The sequence below is a fragment of the Aythya ferina genome (assembly GCF_964211825.1).
Source record: "Aythya ferina genome assembly, chromosome: 19".
NCBI lineage: Eukaryota > Metazoa > Chordata > Aves > Anseriformes > Anatidae > Aythya > Aythya ferina.
Window position 1 is genome coordinate 540,001 of NC_140309.1, and position 24,629 is coordinate 564,629.

Consider the following 24,629-nt stretch of genomic DNA (forward strand, 5'->3'; position numbering starts at 1 on the left):
TACTTAGGATGCTTGAAAGCCTATCCCAAAAAATTAGGGCACACAAAAGCCTAACCCCAAAAATTAAGATGCTCAAAATCCAAACCCCCAAAATTAGGATACTCAAAACCCTGGACCTGGAGAACCTAACCTGAAAAAAACAAAACAAAACAAAACAAAAAAAAGATCTTAAAACCCTAACCGTAAATAACTGACCAAAAATAAAACCTTAAGACTCTAACCCTAAAAAACATATCAACACTACAACCCAAAAAACTCTAATACCCTAACACGCTAACCCTGAAACCCTTAAAACCCTAACCCCCAAATCCTTAAAACCCTAACCGTTAAAACTCCAACCCTAAAAACCTTAAAATCCTAAACATAAACCCTGAAACCCCTTACCCTGAAACCCAACCCTAGTGCCCAATCCCTGAAACCTTAAAACCCTGAATCAATCTGTAGCAAATAGCATAGGCTGAGTCGAGGATCTCAGTACAGTAGCATTATTATTCGAGATTACAATGGCGGGTGTCCCACAAGCAGGAGGGTGCCTACTAATTCCATACACAGTTTATACACTTTTTTTTTCTGCCGAGGACCGGGACCCTCCCGACCCTCCCCTGTTTCCCCTTTAACTGTGCTATTCAAGGTTCATAATCTAGCTGGTGCTTCACAGAAAATACACAGCTGCTGGCCTGTTACAAGTCACATTTCTTTTGAGGTTTTTACTCTTTGAGGTGGTAATGTTTCTTACGCCGTGATTTCCACCTAATTGCTGTAAGGATTCTGGTTGTCTGCGTTTTACAAGGTTGTCTGTTATAATAAATAAAAGTCCCAAATAGGATTACAATCAAAGTTTACAATTCACTGAATGAATAGAGGTAAGCAAACAGTGCTGGGTACGCCGGGAGTCTCTGCTCCACCAAGACGCGCACCAGTTATACACCAGTTACCTCCCTTAAGGGATATAGAGAAGCCCTCTCAGATACTTCCGTCCTGCTTCTCCTGCATGTGGCCGGAGGTCGGTCTAATTCTGGTGCTGTTGGTGGTGGAAGCTGGGGCAACGGTGGTACTGGTGGCGATACCACAGCCACCGGAGGGGGAGCCGCCGGGAGTGGATTGTTAGGATATGGAGGTGGTAGCTTATCCAACGGCTCACGTTTATCTTCTTTTTCTTTTTCATGTTCTTCTTGTTCTTCAAATTTCTTACCTGCTTTTAGTGTAAATATTGAGGCTGGAAAAGGACCTGAAGTCCTCCTGATCCATAATCCTGCATAATCGCTTTCTTCCTGGCTAAAAGCTTCCTTTGAATTAACATGGATATTTAAGGCCTGGCAAATCCAGTCTTCGAAGGTTCCAAAAACAGGCCAAAAGACATGTAGTCTTAAAGGCTCCTTTGGCCATTCTGTCACATAATACTGGACCATTTTTAATTTACTTTTTCCTTTTCTGGGGTCCCTATCATTCCAATTCCGAATCGTTATTCCTAATGGACTTTCTGGTGGTATGACTGGTAATTTGCTCCCTTTCTTCTGGTCTCTGGTCTTTGATTTTGTCTGACCCATCTAGGAATTTTACTATGGCAATTCCCATAGCCCTTGGTTACCTTAGTAAGAGTGTCTTGCAGGGGGTCGAGGACCTATCACACACCCACAAGTCCTATAGGAATCCCTTCGGTCCTTCACCGGCCAAGTCCCTCGCGGGAGATTGGAACCGCGGTTAGAAGACCTCCACAATCGCTTCGGAACTAAGTTCCATCTCAGTCACACTCTTACACACACAGGCAACCGAACCCCACCCAACCGAACGGTATACGCTTTAAATGCTTACGACTCCGTCATCTTCGTTCGGATCTTCACACACACAATTATGGGCAAAATATAGTGCTGCAGCTGGCAAGGGAGCTGAAAAAAAGAATCAGAAACTTTGCTTACCTTTATTCAGGTTTAAGATGCCATTAGTTCCGACCTGACTCAAACAGCAGCCACCAAATGGTGGGGGTGCCTCTCCTAGATCAAACCAGAAATCAGGAACCAAAGCCCTCCCGGACGAGAGCCCACTTGTAATAAATGACTGGGTCCCAAATAGGATTGCAATTGAAATTTACAATTTATTAAATGAATAGAGGTAAGCAAGCAGCGCTGGGTGCGCCAGGAGTCTCTGCTCCACCAAGACGCACACAAGTTACATTAGGCGGCTGGTTTTTATGCTGCTAGGCTAATACATATTCATTACTACTTCTACAAAACGCAGGGTTATTCTAATTAGTTCCCAGAATCCAAACCCTCCCACTGGTGCAGGCGTTATCAGTCTCCGGTGGTCCCTCTGGGGGCCGCTCGTACTGAAGGCTCGTAGTCTTCCTCCCAGGCTTTTCTCTTGTCCATCTCCTTTGTCCATCTTGGCTGGATGGCAGACACTTGCATAGTGTCCCATGCAACAGTTGTAATAGTTAGCAGTTATTCTGAAACCCCTTTGTTCTCTTATCCTCTATTGACCGGAATTGCTGGACCATTCCTTTGCAAGATTCAAGAACTATATATATTAACCACTCTGGTTTTCTCAGACTTTTCATCATATCATGCGGCCCTAGCATTGTTCCATATTGACACGAATCAGATGAACTCATTTCACACTGTTAAGCTGTCTTATCACTGCAAGCATATCTCAATACCACCTTCCTTCCCTCTACAGGATGTAACTGCGCAAAAACAACATTTTTATTCCCACAACCTTGATCCCCTTACCCTGAAATCCTTATTCCCCTTAAACCTAACAACTCTAACCACAACCCTAACCCTTATTATCAACCCCCTAACGCTAATGACACTGACCTTAATCCAAACCCCAAACTGCCCCTAACCCCAGACAACCAACAACGAAACACACACACACAAAGATGGAAACTACAAAAAAGGCAAAACCCACGATACAGGCCCCAAATCACAAATACGCAACCAAAATGCTACAGAAAAGCCCCAGATGCAGGCCCCAAATGCTACTGCTATGCCTCAAAAGCTCAAGATGCATCCCAAAGCAAAAATGCAGACCCCAAACGTTACAGAAAAGCCCCCAAACCCAGGCTGCACAAGTCTACAAGCAGGCCCCAAACTGCCAACAGAAGCAGGCACCAACCACACCCAGATGCAGACCCCAACTGCCCACAAGCAGCTCCTACCCCACCACCCCCTCCCAAGAACTGGACTCCACCCAGACACTGGCCCAAGACCCGGGCCCGCCCCCCGCCATCCCCCCTACCCTCCCCCCCGACACAGGTGTACAAGCAGCTCACAACCCGCCCCTTCAGAGACCGGTCCCACTCCCCCCCCCCCTCCCCAAGACATGGGATGCGGAGGTGTACAACCAACTCCCAACTCCCTCCCCCTCAAAGGGAGGCCCCAAAGACCCCCAAATGGAGGCTCCTAGAGTGAACAAGCACCTCCCAACTCCCCCAGGCACAGGCCCACCCCCCCCCCCCAAACACAGGCCACAGAGGTGTATAAACAGCCCAGACCCCCCTCCAAGACCATGGCCCCTATAGTGTACAAGCAGCTCCCAACCACCCACAGATGCAGGCCCCAACCCTTTTCAAAAGGGAGGCACCTAGAATGCATGAGCAACTCCCAACCCCCCTCAAATAAAGACCCCAAAAGTGTACAAGTAGCTCCCCCCCAGAGACAGGACCCAAAGGTGTACAACCAGTTCCCAACACCCCTGAGACACAGGCCCCAACCGCCCCCCCAGACACAGCGACCCAAATTCTACAAGCAGCTCCCAACCCCTGCCAGGCAGGCCCCCTACCCTATACAAGCAGCTCCCAACCCTCCCCCCCCCCCCCGAGGGAGGCCCCCAAGCCCCCCACAAACACAGGCCCCTACAGTGTACAGGCAGCTCCCAGCCACCCCCAGATGCTGGCCCCAAAGTTGTACAAACAGCTCCCAGCCACCCTGCAGAAACAGATTCCTACATTGTACAAGCAGTTCCCAGCCCGCTAGACACAGGCCCTGACCCCCCACACATGCAGGCCCCAAAGGTGTACAAGCAGCTCCCACCCCTCCCCCAGACGCAGGTCCCAAGCCCCCCCCCCCCCAAACACAGGCCCCTACAACCAGCACCTAATCCTAAAATTTAATTATTAAATTAAAGCCAGGAGAGAAACCCGTTAAGGTTAAGTAATATCCTTTGAGGATAGAAGATAGGAAAGGAATTAAAGAGATAATTGATCAATTTTTACAGTATGGATTATTGATTGAATGCGAATCAGAATACAATGCATCCATATTGCCAATTAAAAAGGCAGATGAAAAAGCTATAGGCTAGTTCAGGATTTGAGGGCCATAAATAAAATCACTGAGGATATACATCCAGTAGTGGCAAACCCTTATACTTTGCTGACTAAATTAAAGAATAGTCAAGTCTGGTTTACCGTACTGGATTTAAAAGATGCCTTCTTCTGCCTAGGCTTAGCCACAGAAAGCCAAAACCTATTCGCCTTTGAATGGGAAAATCCCGATTCGGGCAGAAAGACGCAGCTTACGTGGACATTACTACCTCAAGGATTCAAGAATAGCCCCACTATTTTTGGAAACCAATTAGCAAGGGAACTTGAAACATGGATACCTCCGGACACTGAAGGTGCTTTGTTACAATATGTAGATGATCTCTTAATAGCTACCGAGACTAAAGGGAGTTGTATTCAATGGACTATAAGTCGTCTTAATTTTCTGGGTTTAAATGGATATCAAGTCTCTTGACAGAAAGTCCAGCTGGCTCAACAAAGTGTGACCTATCTGGGATTTGACATTTCGGAAGGACAACGAGAACTAGGAACTGAACATAAGGAAGTCATTTGCCGGACTCCAGAACCTCAAATAGTAAAGGAGCTACAAAGCTTTTTAGGAATGACAGGTTGGTGTCGCCTTTGGATTTATAATTATGGACTATTGGTAAAGCCTCTATGTGAATTGATAAAGATTAACCAGTCAAAGTTAGTCTGGACTGGAGAAGCACAAAAAGTCTTTAAACAACTTAAACAAGAATTGATGATTTTGAAATATCAAGCAATATTGGTAGAACAGGATGACGTGGAAATTGTGATAATTCATATTGTGAATCTAGCCTCTTTTCTTAGTGATGCTCCGGCACAAGCTGTGATTCACGATTGTTTAGAAACTCTAGAGACTGTGTATTCCAGCCGACCAGACCTTAAGGAGGAGCCCATGGAAGATGCGGAAGAAACTTGGTTCACGGATGGGAGCAGTTTTGTTACGCAAAGACAACGTAAAGCTGGATATGCTATAACAACTACTCAGCAGGTAATCGAGTCTAAGCCTTTACCCCCTGGAACATCAGCTCAAAAGGCGGAGATAGTTGCTCTCACAAGAGCATTGGAACTGGCAGCGGGAAAAAGGGTAAATATTTGGACAGATTCTAAATATACATTCGGCGTGGTACATGCTCATGGAGCAATTTGGAAAGAACATGGATTGCTGACCGCTCAGTGAAAACACAAAGTATGCTGAAGAAATTTTAAAATTGTTAGAGGCTGTAAAACAACCAGAAAAGGTAGCTATCATGCATTGTCAGGGACACCAAAAGGGGAACAGCGATTTTGAAATTGGAAAATCGATTGGCAGAGGCTAAGCAGGCAGCTGAAATAACTGAGGTGAAGGCATTGTCTTTGATACCAGACGGTAAAATCCAAACTATATCAAATTATACAAAAGAAGACTTAAAATTAATTGAAGATTTGAAAGGTAAAATGAAACCAGATGGATGAGTATATTTAAAAGATAACCCCATAGTAATACCCTCTAGTTTGACATGGCCCATAGTTCTTACAGAACACAATAAAACGCACTGGGGAGCTGGCACACTGCATAAGAGCCCGAGTCAGACATTAGTGGGACGATATGATAAAACAAGTAACTCAACAATGTAGCATTTGCTTACACAATAACCCCAATACCAAGGATAGAATAAAATTTGGAATAATCGGTAAAGGAAATTATTCGGGGCAACAGTGGCAAATTGATTTTTCAGAACTCCCTAGAAAAGGGGGGTATCATTATTTACTGGTTCTGACTGACACGTTTTCAGGAAGGCCTGAAGCCTTTCCCTGTCGAACAAACAAAGCAAGAGAAGTGGTTAAAGTCTTGTTAAATGAAATAATACCATGCTTTGGGATTCTAGTAGCAATGTCTTCTGATAGAGTTTCACATCTTTGTGCACAAGTGGTAGAACAGATAAGTAAGATCCTAAAGATAGATTGGCAACTGCATACTCCTTATAGACCACAGGCAAGTGGACAGGTAGAAAAAATGAACCATTTAATTAAACAATAAATAGCTAAAATTGGATAAGAAGCTAATTTGTCATGGCCTCAATCCCTCCCTTTAGCATTACTTGGAATTAGAGTCAAACCTAGAATAAAAGGGAATTTGAGTCCCTTCAAAATCTTATATGGAAGGCCGTAGCAATTTCTATTTAGTGGAGAGGACCTAATGCAGTTAGGATCAGAATATTTATATGCTTATATAACTGAACTTCAGAAACAATTAAATAAAGTACATACATTTGTTTTAGGGACCAGGGCTAGAGGGTTGGATCAACCGATCCACCCCTTTAAGCTCGGGGATTATATATATATAAAGACTTTTTCAGGACAACCCGTGCAGGAAAAATGGAAGGAAAGTGGATGGGAGCATACCAAGTATTACTGACAACACACACCGCCATTAAGATTAAGAAGCTAGCAGCTTGGATACACAATTCAAGGGTGAAGAAGGTCCCGGCGAGGATATAGACCAGCACTCCAATTGGACCAACAAAATTACGGTTTTCCAGATCCTAATGATTGCAGGGGTGCGGTTCTCGGATTTGGGGTGGGCAACTTGGGATGAGAACTTACACCTGACCTTAATACAAACAATTTCTCAAGTAACTAATAAGACGAACTGTTGGGTATGCACCCATCTGCCACAGCATGGGAATAAGGGTGTATCGTTAATCGGGATTCCCTTGCCTGCAAACTTATCTTGGACTAATTTGTGGGAAAACACATCTTGGGGTCGAAAATATTAAGAAGTTTTGGAACTAGAAGTGAGTAGCTTCATGCCGTTAGAATCCTATTATGTATGTGTACAAAGGTGTAACCCGCCTAAGGGTATAGGAAAACAGCATTGTATAAATACGGATACTACTTATGTGGGAAATCAGACATCTTGTAATTGAACAATTGATATTAGTACGACTAGCGGCTGGGCAAATTCAACCAGCTGGACGGTTCCAGAAGGAAAAGGGTGGTATTGGCTATGCAATGATACAGCCCGTAAGGTCTTGCCTGAGAATTGGAAGGGAACTTGCACTCTTGGAGCGGTAGTCCCCAATATGACAGTACATGATGTAGTGCCTCAAGGTTACTTGAGAAATCATATCCGGAGAATCAGATGAAAAATTAACAATCCATTGGTAGAGAGACACACCCCTTTTCATAGTTTTGTGTGATGGTTTGTCACATGGTTAGGAGTGAGTGAATTGGAAAAGGCAATAGTTAATATTTCTGCAATTATAGAGAAGTTAGAAAACAAAATTCTGGATGCTATGAAGGCTCAACAAGAAGAGATATCTAGTTTATCACAGGTAGTGTTACAAAAGCAGATGACCCTAGACTTGTTACTGGCCACTCAAGGGGGAGTCTGTACAGTAATAAACACAAGCTGTTGTATGTATGTAGATCAGAGTGGAAGGATCTCTACCGACCTGGAAGAAATATGGAAGCAGACCAGGATCCTACATGAGATCAGTAAAGATGATCTTTCATGGAGTTTTAGTGAAATATGGAATAAGTTAACCTCCTGGTTGCCCAATTTCCAATGGTTGAAACAAGTATTCATTGCTCTAATCGTATTAGTAGTGTTAGGAATATTTGTGTGCATGTTGTTTAGATGCCTGCTTTGTTGTGTTACTGTAAATAATGAAAGTATCTGATGCAAAAGAATTTGCATGGGAAAAGAAAAGGGGGGATTGATTAAGGAGGTATTGGGGAGGCATTGGGGAGGCAAGGACAATCCCCAGACATGGACTGTATATCTCAAAACAAGACACTGAAACTCATGATAAGGAAGCGGCAGACGGACAGAGAAACAAACGTAAGGACTATAAATCTCAAAACTGGACATTGGAATTCATTATAAAGATACAACAAATGGAAGAATTGGCAACAACCAGCTCTCGCAATTAAGAAACATGCCAATTCAGCAGATTCTTGACCAAAGGTGAAAAGTACACTGTGAGGAAGACTCGGGGTCTTCCTCCCAGAGACCCCTGCCCACGTCCCAAAGACCCCTGCCCACAATTCTTGGAAGGCTCTACGCAGGCGCAAGGTGCCAAAAGGCTAATTAGCATAAGAAGCGAGGGAAGGCGGGGATAGGTAATGCATATGTATAGGTGCTTTTGAATATTGATAGATTGATTGTATAAATTCAAGACTGCTTTCCGCTTTAGGTATTCACGATAGGTGGAGAGATCCCCCGTGCATCCAGCGCTGCAATAAAGAATATACCACTTAAAGGAATTTCGGCTTCGATCTTTGAATCACAACCCCCCTCAAATACAGACCCCAAAAGTGTACAAGTAGCTCCCCCCCTGAGACAGGACCCAAAGGTGTACAACCAGTTCCCAACACCCCTGAGACACAGGCCCCAACCGCCCCCCCAGACACAGCGACCCAAATTCTACAAGCAGCTCCCAACCCCTGCCAGGCAGGCCCCCTACCCTATACAAGCAGCTCCCAACCCACCCCCCTGCCCCGAGGGAGGCCCCCAAGGCCCCCACAAACACAGGCCCCTACAGTGTACAGGCAGCTCCCAGCCGCCCCCAGATGCTGGCCCCAAAGTTGTACAAACAGCTCCCAGCCACCCTGCAGAAACAGATTCCTACATTGTATAAGCAGTTCCCAGCCCGCTAGACACAGGCCCTGACCCCCCACACATGCAGGCCCCAAAGGTGTACAAGCAGCTCCCACCCCTCCCCCAGACGCAGGTCCCAAGCCCCCCCCCCCCCCAAACACAGGCCCCTACAACCAGCACCCAACCCCCTACCCCCGATGCCAGGCCCAAAGGTGTAGAAGCAGCTCCAAACCTCCTCCCTCAACCCAGGCTCCAACAGTGTACAAGCACCTCCCAACCAACCCTCCCCTTCCCCCCCGCCCCCCGACACAGGCTCCAAAGGAATACAAAGAGCTCCCACCCCTCCCCCAGATGCTGGTCTCAACCCCCCCCCGCCCCCAGAAGCAGGCCCCAAAGGTGTAGAGTCAGCTCCCAACCCCCTCAATGCCGGCCCCAAGGGTCTACAAGCAGCTCCCCCCTTGCCCCCAGATACCGGCCCCCAGACACAGACCCCAAAAGCCTAATCACAGGCCCTGAACTCTAGAAACAGGCTCCAAAACCCAGGACAAAGCCCCAGTGGTTCGAGACAGGGCCCAAATCCCAGACACAGGCCCCAAACGCTAAACATATGCCAAAAAAAGTATTAGTGCTGGTGCCAAATGTTACAGACAGGCCCAAAAGCCCGAGATGCTCAAGGCTGAGACGTAACTTGGCTTTCTGAATTACTGGAAAGCAGCTTTCATTCTCAGATAATTGTGTGCAGGCTAGATAGGATGGGGCTTCAGGCACCTCTTCACCTGAGGAAACACACTGCCATCAGGCACCGCTGTGCCAGACAAGCTTGTTCTGCTAGAACACCCTACTCAGATGCACTGTGGCATTCAAGTGAACTGCTTTCATGCAAATATAACGACTGATGTTACAACCCACCTTGCCTGTGGCACCTGATGAACAGAAGAGTAAGCCACCGCAGCGCTTCAAAACCATCCCTGCACGTGCCGCTCCTTGTCGCTCTCTGGCCTTATCTCATATCCTTATCCACTTCTGTGGAGAGCCTGCCACGGCACCTGCAAAGCAAGACGGACACCTTTCATAGTCACCTTGTGCTACTTGGTCGTTCTGCTCCAACCCAGCTCATGACCAGCCCCTCTTCTTACACAGCTCTTCAGAGTGCAGTTTGCTCCTTTGAGCCTGTGCGAGACACCTGTGAAAGAAAAAGAAACGCATAGGCCGATGCAGCATCCAAAGACACAGCACAACTAGGTAAGTTACTCTCATCTGCTCCCTTACCTCTGCCGCTTACCAGCCCCCGAGGCAGATGCTTCAATCTACCCTCTTCAAACAGCTACAACACCTCTAAAAGACAAAGAGGGGATGCTTAGAGGAACAGTGAGACCTACAACACAACAACTGCTACATCTGTTCCTCACTCACCTTGCCAGAGGCAGCTCTGCGTGTGACGTCCCAGGTTGTACACTGCGTTACCTAACCCTTACCGTAACCCTTACCCTAACCCTTCTCACCCTTACCATTACCCAAATCCTTACCTTTACTTTTTCCTTACCCTTACTCTTTCCTTTAACCATAACCTTACCCTTACCCTATACCTTACTCCAACCCTTCCCCTTACCTTCCCCTTCCCCTTCCCCTTAACCTAACCCTAAACCTTAAACCTTACCGTAAACCTTACCCTTTCTGCTACACTTACCCTTAGCGTAAATCTAAACCTTACACTTACCCTTAGCCTAACCCTCACCCTTACCATTACCCATACCCTTATTCTTACTCTTACCCTAACCCTTACCTTACACTTACTCTTAACATTAACCTTACCCTTAACCTTTAGCTAATACTTAATCTTACGTTTTTCTCACCCTAACCCTATAATTAACCATAACCATTACCCTAACACTTAACCTTACCCTTACAATAAGCCACACAACAACACTTAAATGTACACTTACGCTTAAACTTGCCCTAGCAATTACTCGTACAATTAAAATATTAATTAATTAAATTAAAAAATTTTAATTTAAAATAAATTGAATTAAAAAATTAAAATACTCTTATCCTTATACCTTATCCTTAACCCTCACCCTTATCATTACCAATACCCTTACTCTCACACTTATTCTTATACATACAACTTACCCTTTTCCTAACACTTAACCCTAACCTAACTCTAACCCTAAACCTTACATGAACCCTTTCCAGGACGCTTACATTAACCCTTACCCTTAACCTAAACCTTACACTTGCTCTTAACCTTAACCTAATACTTACCTTTTCGTTTTCCTCACACTAACCCAAAAATTAACCCTAACCATTACCCTAACAGTTACCCCTAACCTAACCCTTACTCTAACACTTACAGTGACCCGTACACTTAAACATACCCTTACACTTACTCTTACCCTAACCCTTACCCTTATCATAACCCATACTCTAACACATACTTCCACCCGTACCCTTACGCTTTCCGTTACCCTAACTCTTACTCTTACCCTTACCCTTACCCTTACCCTTACCCTTACCCTTACCCTTACCCTTACCCTTACCCTTACCCTTACCCTTACCCTTACCCTTACCCTTACCCTTACCCTTACCCTTACCCTTACCCTTACCCTTACTCTTACCCTATCCCTTACCCAATCCCTTACCCTATCCCTTACCCTTAACCTAACCCTAAACCTTACCCTTATCCTAACACTTACCCTTATCGTAAACCTTACCCTTTCTGCTACACTTACCCTTAGCCTAAATCTAAACCTTACACTTACCCTTAGCCTAACCCTCACCCTTACCATTACCCATACCCTTATTCTTACTCTTACCCTAACCCTTACCTTTACACTTACGGTTACCATTAACCTTACCCTTACCCTAACACTTATCCTTAACCTAACCCTTACCCTAAACCTTACCCCAACCCTTACCCTGACCCTTACATTAACCCTAACCCTTACCCTAAACCTTACACTTACTCTTAACCTTAACCTTAGCTGTAACCTAATACTTACCCTTACGTTTCCCTCACCCTAACCCTAAAATTAACCCTAACCATTACCCTAACACTTAACCTTACCCTAACCCTAAAATTACTCGTACAATTACCCTTACGCTTACCCTTACCCTTAACCTAAGCCTAAACCATACAGTAAACCTTACCCTTTCTGCTACACTTACCCTTAGCCTAAATCTAAACCTTACTCTTACCCTTAGCCTAATCTTTACCCTTAACCTAACCCTAACCCTAAACCTTATCCCAGCCCTTACCCTGACCCTTACATTAACCCTAACCCTTACCCTATAACTTACACTTACTCTTAACCGTAACCTTACCCTTAACCATTACCCTAACACTTACCCTTACGTTTCCCTCAACCTAACCCTAAAATTAACCCTAACCATTACCCTAACACTTACCCTTACCCTAACCCTAACCGTAACTCTAACCCTTACTGTAACCCTTACCCTGACCCGTACCCTTACACTTACCCTTACCCTAAGCCTTTCCCTTACCATGACCCATACCCTAACACGTACTTGTAGCCTTAACCTTACCGTTCCCCTTACCCTTACCTTTACTGTCTCCGTTACCCTTACACTTACACTTAACATAAACCTTAACCTTAACCTAAACCTTATCATAAGCCATACAACAACACTTACATGTAAATTTACGCTTGACTTACCCTAGCAATTACTCGTACAATTACCCTTAACCTTACTATTAAGCTAACCCTAAACCTTACCCTTATGATAACACTTACCCTTATCCTAAACCTTACCCTTTCTGCTGCACTTACCGTTTGCCTAATTCTATATCTTACCCTAACCCTCACCCTTACCTAAATCTAACCATTACCCTAACCTTCACTCTTACCCTTACCATTATACTTACTTTTACCCTTAACCTAAACCTTACCCCAACCGTTACCCTGACCCTTACATTAACCCTAACCCTTACGCTAACCCTAACCCTTACCCTAACCCTAACCCTAACCCTAACCCTAACCCTAACCCTAACCCTAACCCTGACCCTGACCCTGACCCTGACCCTAACCCTAACCCTAACCCTAACCCTAACCCTTACTCTAAACCTAAACCTTAACCTAAACCTTACACTTAATCTTATCTTTAACCTTACCCTTAAACTAATACATACCCTTACGTTTCCCTCATCATAACCCTAAAATTAACCGTAACCATTACCCTAACACTTATACTTACCTAACCCTAAACCTTACTCTAACTTTTACCCTGAGCCAGAACCTTAGACTTGCCCTTCCCCTTCCCCTTACTAATACCGTTACCATAACCCTTACCGATACACTTACAGTTACCATTAACCTTACCCTTACCCTAACACTTACCCTTACCCTATCCCTTACACTTATCTTATCCATACAAATTACGCATTCCCTAACACTTAACCTTAACCTAACCCTAACCCTAAACCTTACCTGAACCCTTACTCTGACCCTTACATTAACCCTTACCCTAAAACTTACACTTAACCTTAACCTTACCCTTAACCTTAACCTAATACTTACCCTTACTTTTCCCTCACCCTAACCCTAAAATTAACCCTAACCATTACCCCAACACTTACCCTTACCCTAACCCTTACCCTTACCATAACCCATACTCTAACACATACTTCTACCCGTACCCGTACCCTTACGGTAACACTTACCCTTACCGTAACCCTTACCCTTACCGTTACCGTTACCGTGGCCCTTACCCTTACCCTTACCCTTACCCTTACCCTTACCCTTACCCTTACCCTTACCCTTACCCTTACCCTTACCCTTACCCTTACCCTTACCCTTACCCTTACCCTTACCCTTACCCTTACCCTAACCCTAAATCTTACCCTTATCCTAACACTTGCCCTTACCGTAAACCTTACCCTTTCTGCTACACTTACCCTTAGCGTAAATCTAAACCTTACACTTACCCTTAGCCTTACCCTCACCCTTACCCTTACCCATACCCTTATTCTTACCCTTTCCCTAACCCTTACCTTTACACTTACGGTTACCATTAACCTTACCCTTACCCTAACACTTATCCTTAACCTAACCCTTACCCCAACCCTTACCCTGACCCTTACATTAACCCTAACCCTTACCCTAAACCTTACACTTACTCTTAACCTTAACCTAACCCTTAACATTAACCTAATACTTACGCATACGTTTTCCTGACTTTAACCCTAAAACTAACCCTAACCATTACCCTAACACTTAACCTTACCCTAACCCAACCCTAACCCTTACTCTAACCCTTACCCTGACCTGTACCCTTACACTTACCCTTACCCTTATACTCACCCTAATTCTTACCCATACCATAACCCATACCCTAACACATATTTGTACCCTTAACCTTACCGTTACCCTTAACCTTACCCTTACCCTTACTCTATCCCTTACCCTTACGCTTACCCTTAATATAAACCTTACCCTTGACCTTACCCTTACCATAAGCCATACAACAACACTTACATGTACACTTACATGTACACTTACGCTTACACTTACCCTAGCAATTCCTCGTACAATTACCCTTACCCTTACCCTTAACCGAAGCCGAAACATTAAACCTTACAGTAAACCTTACCCTTTCTGCTACACTTACCCTTAGCCTAACCCTCACCCTTACCCTTATCCATACTCTTATTCTTACCCTTACCCTAACCCTTACCTTTACACTTACGGTTACCATTAACCTTACCCTTACCCTAACGCTTATCCTTAACCTAACCCTTACCCTAAACCTTACCCCAACCCTTACCCTGACCCTTACATTAACCCTAACCCTTACCCTAAATCTTACACTTACTCTTAACCTTAACCTTAGCTGTAATCTAATACTTACCCTTACGTTTCCCTCACCCTAACCCTAAAATTAACCCTAACCATTACCCTAACACTTACCCTTACCCTAACCCTTACTGTAACCCTTACAATGAACCATACGCTTACACATACCCTTACCCTTACTCTTACTCTACCCTTACCCTTACCATAGCCCATACTCTAACACATACTTCTACCCTTAACCTTACTGTTACCCTTACCCTTACTCTATTTGTTACTCTTACGCTTATCCTTAACATAAAACTTACTCTTAACCTTACCCTTACCATAAGCCATAGAACAACACTTACATGTTCACTTACGTTTCCACTTACCCTGGCAACTACTCGTACAATTAACCTTACCCTTACCCTTACCAAACCATTACCCTTACCCTTAACCTAATCCTCAACCTTACACTTATCCTAGCACTTACCCTTACCGTAATCCTTACCCTTTCTGCTACACTTACTCTTTGCCTAATTCTAAACCTTACCCTACAGTCACCCTTACCCTTATCATAATGCTTACATTAACCCTTAACCTAAACCTTACCCCAACCCTTACCCTGACCCTTACATTAACGCTAACCCTTACCCTAAACCTTACACTTACTCTTAACCTTAACTTTACTCTTAACATTAACCTAATACTTACGCATATGTTTTCCTGACTTTAACCCTTAAATTTACCCTAACCATTACCCTAACACTTAACCTTACCCTAACCCTAAAATTACTCGTACAATTACCCTTACCCTTACCCTTAACCTAAGCCGAAACCTTACAGTAAACCTTACCCTTTCTGCTACACTTACCCTTAGCCTAAATCTAAACCTTACACTTACCCCTACTGTAACCCTCACCCTTATCATTACCAATACCCTTACTCTTACCCTTACCCTAACCCTTCTCCTTACACTTACTGTTACCTTTAACATTACCCTTACCCTAACACTTACACTTATCCTTATCCATGCCCTTACCCTTACCCTAATCTTTACCCTTAACCTAACCCTAACCCTAAACCTTATCCCAGCCTTTACCCTGACCCTTACATTAACCGTAACCCTTACCCTAAAGCTTACACTTACTCTTAACCTTAACCTTACCTTTAACCATTACACTAACACTTACCCTTACGTTTCCCTCACCCTAAGTCCTAAAATTAACCCTAACCATTACCCTAACACTTACCCTAACCCTTACCCTAACCCTAACCCTAACCCTTACTCTAACCCTAACCCTTAACCTAAACCTTACACTTAATCTTAACTTTAACCTTACCCTTAAACTAATACATACCCTTACGTTTCCCTCATCATAATCCTAAAATTAACCGTAACCATTACCCTAACACTTATCCTTACCTAACCCTAACCCTAACCCTTACTCTAACTTTAAACCCTGACCCGTAACCTTAGACTTCCCCTTCCCCTTCCCCTTACGCTTACCCTTACCCTAACCCTTACCCTTACACTTACGGTTACCATTAACCTTACCCTTACCCTAACACTTACTCTTACCCTATCCCTTACACTTATACTTATCCATACAACTTACGTTTACCCTAACACTTAACCTTAACCTAACCCTAACCCTAAACCTTACCTGAACCCTTACCCTGACCCTTACATTAACCCTTACCCTAAAACTTACACTTAACCTTAACCTTACCCTTAACCTTAACCTAATACTTACCCTTACTTTTCCCTCAGCCTAATCCTAAAATTAACCCTAACCATTACCCCTACACTTACCCTTACCCTAACCCTTACCCTTACCATAACCCATACTCTAACACATACTTCTACCCGTACCCGTACCCTTACGGTAACCCTTACCCTTACCGTAACCCTTACCCTTACCCTACCCTTACCCTTACCCTTACCCTATCCCTTACCCTTACCCTAACCCTAAACCTTACCCTTATCCTAACACTTACCCTTACCGGAAACCTTACCCTTTCTGCTACCATTACCCATACCCTTATTCTTACCCTAACCCTTACCTTTACACTTACGGTTACCATTAACCTTACACTTACCCTAACACTTATCCTGAACCTAACCCTTACCCTAAACCTTACCCCAACCCTTACCCTGACCCTTACATTAACCCTAACCCTTACCCTAAACCTTACACTTACTCTTAACATTAACCTTACCCTTAACCTTAAGCTAATATTTAACCTTACGTTTTTCTCACCCTAACCCTATAATTAACCATAACCATTACGCTAACACTTAACCTTACCCTTAAAATAAGCCATAAAACAACACTTAAATGTACATTTACGCCTAAACTTACCCTAACAATTACTCGTACAATTAAAATATTAATTAATTAAATTAAAAAAAAATAATTTAAAATTAATTGAATTAAAAAATTAAAATACTCTTATCCTTATACCTTATCCTTAACCCTCACCCTTATCATTACCAATACCCTTACTCTCACACTTATTCTTATACATACAACTTACCCTTTTCCTAACACTTAACCCTAACCTAACTCTAACCCTAAACCTTACATGAACCCTTTCCAGGACGCTTACATTAACCCTTACCCTTAACCTAAACCTTACACTTGCTCTTAACCTTAACCTAATACTTACCTTTTCGTTTTCCTCACACTAACCCTAAAATTAACCCTAACCATTACCCTAACAGTTACCCCTAACCTAACCCTTACTCTAACACTTACAGTGACCCGTACACTTACACATACCCTTACACTTACTCTTACCCTAACCCTTACCCTTACCTTTACCATAACCCCTACTCTAACACATACTTCTACCCTTACCCTTACCCTTACTGTTACCCTAACCCTTACCCTTACCTTACCCTATCCCTATCCCTTACCCTATCCCTTACCCTATCCCTTACCCAATCCCTTACCCTATCCCTTACCCTTATCCTAACACTTACCCTTACCGTAAACCATACCCTTTCTGCTACACTTACCCTTAGCCTAAATCTAAACCTTACACTTACCCTTAGTCTAACCCTCACCCTTACCATTACCCATACCCTTATTCTTACCCTTACCCTAACCCTTACCTTTACACTTACGGTTACCATTAACCTTACTCTTACCCTAACACTTACCCTTAACCTAACCCTTACCCTAAACCTTACCCCAACCCTTACCCTGACCCTTACATTAACCCTAACCCTTACCCTAAACCTTACACTTACTCTTAACCTTACCCTTAACCATTACACTAACACTTACCCTTACGTTTCCCTCACCCTAACCCTAAAATTAACCCTAACCATTACCCCAACACTTACCCTTACCCTAACCCTAACCGTAACTCTAACCCTTACTGTAACCCTTACCCTGACCCGTACCCTTACACTTACCCTTACCCTAAGCCTTTCCCTTACCATGACCCATACCCTAACACGTACTTGTAGCCTTAACCTTACCGTTCCCCTTACCCTTACCTTTACTGTCTCCGTTACCCTTACACTTACACTTAACATAAACCTTAACCTTAACCTAAACCTTATCATAAGCCATACAACAACACTTACATGTACACTTACACTTGCACTTACCCTAGCAATTACTCGTACAATTACTCTTAACCTTACTATTAAGCTAACCCTAAACCTTACCCTTATCCTAACACTTACCCTTATCCTAAACCTTACCCTTTCTGCTACACTTACCCTTTGCCTAATTCTAAACCTTACCCTAACCCTCACCCTTACCTAAATCTAACCATTACCCTAACCTTCACTCTTACCCTTACCATTATACTTACTTTTACCCTTAAACTAAACCTTACCCCAACCCTTACCCTGACCCTTAAATTAACCCTTACCCTAACCCTAACCCTTACTCTAACCCTAACCCTTAACCTAAACCTTACACTTAATCTTAACTTTAACCTTACCCTTAAACTAATACATACCCTTACGTTTCCCTCATCATAACCCTAAAATTAACCGTAACCATTACCCTAACACTTATCCTTACCGAACCCTAACCCTAACCCTTACTCTAACTTTTACCCTGACCCGGATCCTTAGACTTCCCCTTCCCCTTCCCCTTACTCTTCCCCTTACCCTAACCCTTACCCTTACACTTACGGTTACCATTAACCTTACCCTTACCCTAACACTTAACCTTACCCTATCCCTTACACTTATCCTTATCCATACTACTTACGCTTACCCTAACACTTCACCTTAACCTAACCCTAACCCTAAACCTTACCTGAACCCTTACCCTGACCCTTACATTAACCCTAACCCTAAAACTTACACTTAACCTTAACCTTACCCTTAACCTTAACCTAATACTTACCCTTACTTTTCCCTCACCCTAACCCTAAAATTAACCCTAACCATTACCCCAACACTTACCCTTACCCTAACCCTTACCTTTACCATAACCCATACTCTAAAACATACTTCTACCCGTACCCGTACCCTTACCATAACCCTTACCCTTACCCTTACCCTTACCCTTACCCTTACCCGATCCCATACCCTTAACCTAACCCTAAACCTTACCCTTATCCTAACACTTACCCTTACCGTAAGCCTTACCCTTTCTGCTACACTTACCCTTAGCCTAAATCTAAACCTTACACTTACCCTTAGCCAACCCTCACCCTTACCATTACCCATACCCTTATTCTTACCCTTACCCATACCCTTACCTTTACACTTACGGTTACCATTAACCTTACCCTTACCCTAACACTTATCCTGAACCTAACCCTTACCCTAAACCTTACCCCAACCCTTACCCTGACCCTTACATTAACCCTAACCCTTAGCCTAAACCTTACACTTACTCTTAACCTTAACCTTACCCTTAACATTAACCTAATATTTACGCATACGTTTTCCTGACTTTAACCCTAAAACTAACCCTAACCATTACCCTAACACTTAACCTTACCCTAACCCTAACCCTAACCCTTACTCTAACCCTTACCCTGACCTGTACCCTTACACTTACCCTTACCCTTATACTTACCCTAATTATTACCCATACCATAACCCATAACCTAACACATATTTGTACCCTTAACCTTACCGTTACCCTTAGCTTACCCTTACCCTTACTCTATCCCTTACCCTTTCGCTTACCCTTAACATAAACCTTACCCTTGACCTTACCCTTACCATAAGCCATACAACAACACTTACATGTACACTTACGCTTGCACTTACCCTAGCAATTACTCGTACAATTACCCTTAACCTTACTATTAAGCTAACCCTAAACCTTACCCTTATCCTAACACTTACCCTTATCCTAAACCTTACCCTTTCTGCTGCACTTACCCTTTGCCTAATTCTAAACCTTACCCGAACCCTCACCCTTACCTAAATCTAACCATTACCCTAACCTTCACTCTTACCCTTACCATTATACTTACTTTTACCCTTAAACTAAACCTTACCCCAACCCTTACCCTGACCCTTAAATTATCCCTAACCCTTACCCTAACCCTAACCCTAACCCTTACTCTAACCCTAACCCTTACCCTAACCCTTACACTTAATCTTAACTTTAACCTTACCCTTAAACTAATACATACCCTTACGTTTCCCTCACCATAACCCTAAAATTAACCGTAACCATTACCCTAACACTTATCCTTACCGAACCCTAACCCTAACCCTTACTCTAACTTTTACCCTGACCCGGACCCTTAGACTTCCCCTTCCCCTTACTCTTCCCCTTTCCCTAACCCTTACCCTTACACTTACGGTTACCATTTACCTTACCCTTACCCTTACCCTTACATTAACCCTAACCCTTACCCTAAACCTTACCCCAACCCTTACCCTGACCCTTACATTAACCCTAACCCTTACCCTAAACCTTACCCTTACTCTTAACCTTAACCTTACCCTTAACATTCACCTAATACTTACGCATACATTTTCCTGACTTTAACCCTAAAACTAACCCTAACCATTACCCTAACACTTAACCTTACCCTAACCCTTACTCTTACCATTACCCTGACCCTTACCCTTACACTTACCCTAATTCTTACCCATACCATAACCCATACCCTAACACATATTTGTACCCTTAACCTTACCGTTACCCTTAACCTTACCCTTACCCTTACTCTATCCCTTACCCTTACGCTTACCCTTAACATAAACCTTACCCTTGACCTTACCCTTACCATAAGCCATACAACAACACTTACATGTACACTTACGCTTACACTTACCCAAGCAATTACTCGTAAAATTACCCTTAACCTTACCCTTACCAAACCATTACTCTTTTTCTTAACCTAACCATAAACATTAAGGATAAGCTAAAGGGTCACCCTTAAGGATAACGTTATCCTAACTCTTACACTTAAGTGGGTAAGTGGAAGTGTAAGGGTACAGTTCAGGGTAAGATTTAGAGTAAGGGTAAGTGTTAGGGTAATGGTTAGGCTAATTTTAGGTTTAGGGTGAGGGAAACATAAGGGTAAGTATTAGGTTAAGTTTAAGGATAAGGTTAAGAGTTATGGTAAGGGTTAGGTTTAATGTAAGGGTAAGGGTTTGGGAAACGTTTAGGATAAGGGTAAGAGAAGGGATAATGGTAAGGGTAAGGATGATGTTTAGTGTAAGGGTTAGATTTAGTTAAGGGTAAGGGTTAGTGTAAGTTTAAGAGTAAGGGTAAGTGTAAGGGTATGTGTAAAAGTACGGGTAATTGTAAGGGTTAGAGTAAGGGTTAGGGTAAGGGTAAGAGTAAGGGTATTGGTAATGATAAGGGTGAGGGTTACAGTAAGGGTAAGTGTAAGGTTTAGATTTAGGCTAAGGGTAAGTGTAGCAGAAAGGGTAAGGTTTACTGTAAGGTTTAAAGTTTCGGCTTAGGTTAAGGGTAAGGGTAATTGTACGAGTAATCGCTAGGGTAAGTGTAAGCGTAAGTGTACATGTAAGTGTTGTTGTATGGCTTATGGTAAGGGTAAGGTCAAGGGTAAGGTTTATGTTAAGGGAAAGTGTAAGAGTAACGGATAGAATAAGGGTAAGTGTAACGGTTAAGTGTTAGGGTAATGGTTAGGGTTAATTTTAGGATTAGGGTGAGAAAAATGTAAGGTTAAGTACTAGCTTAAGGTTAAGGGTAAGGTTAAGGGTAAGGTTAAGGTTAAGAGTAAGTGTAAGGTTTAGGTTAAGGGTTATGGTTAATGTAAGGTTCAGGGAAAGGTTTGGGGTAAGGTTTAGGGTTAGGTTCAGCTTAAGGGTAAGGGTTGGGGTAAGGTTAAGGGTATGGATAAGGAAAAGTGTAAGGGATAGGGTAAGGGTTAGCGTAAGGGTAAGATTAATGGTAATGTTTATGTTAAGGGTAAGCGTAAGGGTAACGGATAGAGTAAGGGTAAGGGTAAGGGTAATGGTAAGGTTAAGGGTACAAATATGTGTTAGGGTATGGGTTATGGTGTGGGTAAGAGTTATGGTAATGTAAGGGTAAGGGTGAGTGTAAGGGTATGGGTGAGGGTAAGGGTTAGAATAATGGTTAGGGTTAATTTTAGGGTTAGGGTGAGGGAAACGTAAGGGTAAGTATTCGGTTCAAGTAAGGGTAAGTGTAAGATTTAGATTTAGGCTAATGGTAAGTGTAGCAGAAAGGGTAAGGTTTACGATAAGGGTAAGTGTTAGGGTAAGGGTAAGGTTTAGGGTAAGAGTAAGTGTAAGTGTATGTGTAAGGGTATGGGTCATTGTAAGGGTTAGAGTAAGGGTTAGGGTAAGGGTGTTAGGGTAATGGTTAGGGTAAATTTTAGGCTTATGGTGAGGGAAACGTAAGGGTAAGGATTAGGTTAAGGTTACGGGTAAGGTTAAGGTTAAGAGTAAGGTTTAGGATAAGGGTTAGGGTTAATGTAAGGGTCAGGGTAAGGTTTCAGGTAAGGTTTAGGTGTAGAGTTAGGTTAAGGGTAAGTGTTAGGGTAAGGGTAAGTTGTATGGACAAGGATAATTGTAAGGGATAGGGTAAGGTTAAGGTTAATGATAACGGTAAAAGGAAGAGTAAGGATATGGGTAATGGTAAGGGTGGGGGAAAGGGTAAGGGTAAGTGTAAGGTTTAGATTTAGGCTAAGGGTAAGTGTAGCAGAAAGGTGTAGGATTAGGGTAAGGGTGTTAGGATAAAGGTTAGGTTAAGGGTAAGGGTAATGGTAAGGATAAGGGTAAGTGTAAGGGTAAGGGTATCGGTAATGGTAAGGGAAAGGGTTAGGGTAAGTGTAAGGGTACAGGTCAGGGTAAGGGTTAGAGTAAGGGTTAGGGTTAGGTAAGGATAAGTGTTAGGGTAATGGGTACTGTTAAAATTAGGGTTATGGTGAGGGAAATGTACGGATATGTATTAGTTTAAGGGTAAGGTTAAGGTTAAGAGTAAGTGTAAGGTTTAGGTTAAGGGTTATGGTTAATGTAAGGGTTAGGGTAAGGGTTAGGGTAAGGTTTAGGGTAAGGAGAAGAGTAAGGGTATGGTTAATGGTAAGGGTGAGGGTTAGGGTAAGGATAAGGGTAAGTGTAAGGTTTAGGGTAAGGGTAATGGTATGGAGAAGGGTAAGGGTAAGGGTAAGTGTAAGGGTAAGGGTAGGAGTCATTGAACGAGTAATTCCTAGGGTAACTGTAAGCGTAAGTGTACATTTAAGTGTTGTTGTATGGCTTATTGTAAGGGTAAGGTTAAGTGTTAGCGTAATGGTTATGGTTAATTATAGGGTTAGGGTGAGAAAAACGTAAGGTTAAGTATTAGCTAAAGGTTAAGGGTAAGGTTAATGTTAAGAGTAAGTGTAAGGTTTAGGGTAAGGGTTAGGGTTAATGTAAGGGTTGGCATAAGGTTTAGGGTAAGGGTTAGGTTCATGATAAGTGTTAGGGTAAGTGTAAGGTTAATGGTAACCGTCAGTGTAAAGGTAAGGGTTAGGGTAAGGATAAGGGTATGGGTAATGGTAAGGGTGAGGGTTAGGCTAAGGGTAAACGTAAGGTTTAGATTTAGGCTAAGGGTAAGTGTAGCAGAAAGGGTAAGCTTTACGGTAAGGTTTGAGGTTTAGGCTTAGGTTAAGGGTAAGGGTAAGGGTAAGGTTTAGGTTTAGGAAAAGGGTAAGTGTAGCAGAAAGGTTAAGGGTTAGGGTAAGTGTTAGGGTAAGGGTAAGGTTAAGGGTAAGGGTAATGGTATGAATAAGGGTAAAGGTAAGGGAAATGGTACGGGTCAGGGTAAGGGTTAGAGTAAGGGTTTGAGTAAGGGTAAGGGTAAGGGTTAGGATAAGTGTAAGGGTGCAAGCAAGGATTAGGGCAAGAGTAAGTGTAAGGGTAATAGAAAGGGTTAGGGTAAGTTTAAGGGTAAGGGAAAGTGTTAGGATATGTTTTAGGGGAAGCAGAAGGGTAAGGGTTAGGTTAAGTGTAAGGGGAAGGGGAAGGTAAGGGGAAGGGTTGGAGTAAGGTATAGGGTAAGGGTAAGGTTATTGTTAAAGGAAAGAGTAAGGGTAAGGAAAAAGTAAAGGTAAGGATTTGGGTAATGGTAAGGGTGAGAAGGGTTAGGGTAAGGGTTACGGTAAGGGTTAGGTAACGCAGTGTACAACCTGGGACGTCACACGCAGAGCTGCCTCTGGCAAGGTGAGTGAGGAACAGATGTAGCAGTTGTTGTGTTGTAGGTCTCACTGTTCCTCTAAGCATCCCCTCTTTGTCTTTTAGAGGTGTTGTAGCTGTTTGAAGAGGGTAGATTGAAGCATCTGCCTCGGGGGCTGGTAAGCGGCAGAGGTAAGGGAGCAGATGAGAGTAACTTACCTAGTTGTGCTGTGTCTTTGGATGCTGCATCGGCCTATGCGTTTCTTTTTCTTTCACAGGTGTCTCGCACAGGCTCAAAGGAGCAAACTGCACTCTGAAGAGCTGTGTAAGAAGAGGGGCTGGTCATGAGCTGGGTTGGAGCAG

The 24,629-nt window shown here is 43.3% G+C and overlaps 2 long non-coding RNA genes across 2 annotated transcripts in view; both read right to left on the reverse strand.

The window, feature by feature from the left end:
• The window catches only part of LOC311421129, a 165,429-nt gene extending 163,573 nt beyond the window's left edge, over positions 1-1,856 (reverse strand). The window contains exon 1 of the long non-coding RNA XR_014684713.1: positions 1,813-1,856. This is a non-coding gene — a long non-coding RNA (uncharacterized lncRNA). The remainder of the gene's footprint in view (positions 1-1,812) is intronic.
• Positions 1,857-2,237: 381 nt separating this feature from the next.
• On the reverse strand, positions 2,238-10,073 carry LOC311421133. The gene is made up of 3 exons (XR_014684718.1): positions 10,025-10,073; positions 9,798-9,934; positions 2,238-2,398 (listed from the first exon to the last, which is right to left on the reverse strand). It is a non-coding gene; the product is annotated as an uncharacterized lncRNA (long non-coding RNA).
• Positions 10,074-24,629: the final 14,556 nt, after the last annotated feature.